The sequence below is a fragment of the Choloepus didactylus genome, chromosome 2, assembly GCF_015220235.1.
Source record: "Choloepus didactylus isolate mChoDid1 chromosome 2, mChoDid1.pri, whole genome shotgun sequence".
Lineage (NCBI taxonomy): Eukaryota > Metazoa > Chordata > Mammalia > Pilosa > Megalonychidae > Choloepus > Choloepus didactylus.
Genome location: NC_051308.1, coordinates 7,009,391 through 7,012,481, shown reverse-complemented (window position 1 = coordinate 7,012,481; position 3,091 = coordinate 7,009,391). Strand labels below are relative to the sequence as shown.

The window sequence follows — 3,091 nt, the reverse complement described above, 5'->3', positions numbered from 1 at the left end:
TTCCACTGATCTTCTTCTATTTCTTTGGATGGGCCATCATTTCCTTTTTCTTTGTGTGTCTTGTAATCTTTTGTTGTACATTGTATATTTTAAAATTTTTAAGGTGTTAACTTTGGGATTTAGTCTGTGTGCTGTCTGTTTCTCAAGTTTGTATCCAGCTGGCATTATGACAGAAATTTCCTTGCATGCCAGGAGCTTACAAAAAAACAAAACAAAACAAAACAAAAAACAAAACCCACTTTTCATAGTCTTTGCAAATTGGGTTTGTATTGGCTGGTTCTCTTCTTCACAGTTCAGCCCTCCTATCAGGAAGTTCTGCTCAAGGCAAAGTGCAGGGTACTCCCTGTCTCTTCTCAGTCTGTGTCTTGTCTTGGGCTTGTGCTTGCTAGTAGCCTTAAGAATTCCCTCTATAGCCGGCCACAGAACAGTGGCGGTGGGTAGGGTTAGGCCGGCGATCCGCGCTGCAGGAGCTGTCGATGGTGCAGCTCCGGCCACCCTCCCAGAGACAGCGGGCTGGTGGTGCCCCAGCCTCACTGGCCCGCGAGGGCTTGCCTACAAATTGCCGGGTTCCACTCCTATCCTGACCCAAGGGTTCGGCCGCTGGAGGTGAACGCTGCCCTTGGCTGCGCGGACGCCGGTGGAATCGGGCTCCTCCTGGTGGCCGCGGGGTCTGCGATGCTCCGGCGCCTGTCACTTCAGGGAAACAAATTCTAAAGGAATTGGATGAATATTATGAGAAATTTAAGCTTGAGACTGACGGTACACAGAAGAGGAGAGGTTTACATTGCATTCAGAGAGCTCTGATTCGGAGTCAGGAACTGGGCGATGAAAAGATTCAGATTGTGAGTCAGATGGTAGAGCTGGTTGAGAACTGACCCGGACAAGGGGACAGTCATGTAGAACCTTTTGAGGCACATCAAGAGATCAGTGACACTACTGGCAACAGTGACAAAACCAGTCAAGATAAGTCGAAGAATGAGACAATCACTCAAGCAGAAATAATAATAGAGATCTCGGCGACAACGCAACAGTGAGAACCGAGAGAATGCATCTAATAATCACGATCACAATGACGTCACCTCAGGAACACCGAAGGAGAAGAAAGCAAAAACATCAAAGAAAAAGAAACGCTCTAAGGCCAAAGCCGAGAGGGAAGCATCCCTTTCAGATCTTTCCATTGACCCGAATGAACCAACGTACTGTCTGTGCAATCAAGTCTCCCATGGAGAAATGATAGGCTGTGTGACAGTGATGAGTGCCCCATTGAGTGGTTTCATTTCTCTTGCGTGGGACCTAATCATAAACCAAAGGGCAAGTGGTACTGTCCCAAATGTAGAGGAGAAAATGAAAAAACAATGGACAAAGCACTGGAGAAATCCAAAGAAGAGAGAGCTTATAACAGGTGGTTTGTGGACCTTCATTTAATAGTGAGGAAAACAAAATAAACCAGTGTATTTATTACATTGCCATCTTTGTTGAGGTGTAAGGAATGTAAAATGTGTATTTTTAAAGAATGTTAGAAAAGGAGCCATTCTTTTTATAGGGATGGCAGTGATTTTTTTTTCCTTTTGTTTTCATTAGTACACATATATAACAAGAAAGTAGCCTGTGGATCAACATTTTAGAAACTACAAATATAGGTTTGAATTAAACAAGTGAGTCTCAGGCTAATTTTTTTTTTTTTTTTTTTTTTTTTTTTTTTTGGTGTCTGGAAGCAACCTAATGCATTAAAATGTGGAAAGAAAAAAGAAAAAGATTTCATTTGATAAAAATAATGAAAAATATTTCATTTAATAAAAAAAGTCTTCATTTCATGAACAAGTATTTTTAAAATTAGCCACGTTGCTAAAGATAAAACCCATAGCAAATTTGTTTCTTGCTACTATAATGTATATCCATATAATAATTCAGTAAGAAAGGTTTAAAGTTAGAAAATTATTTTTTAAAAGGATAAATGGTTAAATTTTACTGGCAAATATTTTATATACTGGCCCATTCCCCAAATGGCCATTTTTAAATAATTTGAGTACATTTTATATTAAGCCAAATGGAGGTAGTCTAGTCATTCATATCATGCTTTTACCATCACAGATCATAATATAGCAGTCTTTAATTTATATAAGCTGTATAAATGTACATTTCCAAGTTAACTTGCACTTGCTGTATTATAGTTGGAAATGCAGCCAGGTGCCATTGTGAAACCAAGGTGCATTTCCTCTTGTATGTATTGAAAGCTGCACAGATGTGATGTTAAGAAATAAATGAAACTTGGCCAGTTTAAAAAAAAAAAAAAGAATTCCCCTATACTCCCTATGAAACAGACTTCCTCGCTTTTCTTTTGGTGCTCTCTTGTAGGATTTTTAAAGCAAGTACACTTTTGTCCCAGGTTGTTTGCCCCTTCTTACACTGCTTTAGCTATCCCAAGTGAATTTTACCTGTTGGGCCAATTCTGGGGTTTGGTGAGCTGGAGAGGAGTTTCCTGGGTGAGTCCTTCCCAGCTGGAACAAGGACAAGGACCTGCACTGGGAGTGATGGCCAGCTCCACACTGCCCTGAGGAGGAAGTGAGGCAGGGCCCAATAAGGGTGCTAGGAGCTTCTCCTATGGCTTTTGGAAGTTGCTTTTTCTTGATTTAGCACTTTCACACAGTTAAATGCAGCTCTTTAACTGTTTTCCATAGTTTTGAGGAAGGGTACTGTATTTAAGACTCCTCTGCTGCTTTTGTCCGAGGTAGGTTGGAACCGTTCAAAGTTGAGCCCCCAGCAATCAGAAGTAGCTGATCAAAAGCAGTGATTGGTGATCAGACTGCACACCTTCAAATTGTGGGGAACTCGGTCTTTATATCCCATTCTGGTGCCAGCAAACTGTTCCAGTAGCTGGGATTGAGGATCTCATTGCTGCCTGCCACAAGGCTTGGGAATGGAAAATGGTAGCCACTGCATGGAGATTGAAATTTACCCATATTTACCACGATTGACCAGCCTCTTCCTCCCACTCTTACTTGGATGCTGTGCCATGTTGTACTAGACTCTGGAGTTTCAAAACAGTTGATTCAAACAGTTCCTGCCAGTTCAATTGTTGTTCTGGTGGAGG

General features: G+C 41.5%; 1 pseudogene; it reads left to right on the top strand.

The window, feature by feature from the left end:
• Window positions 1–476: 476 nt before the first annotated feature.
• On the top strand, window positions 477–1,445 carry LOC119528236 (annotated as a pseudogene).
• Window positions 1,446–3,091: the final 1,646 nt, after the last annotated feature.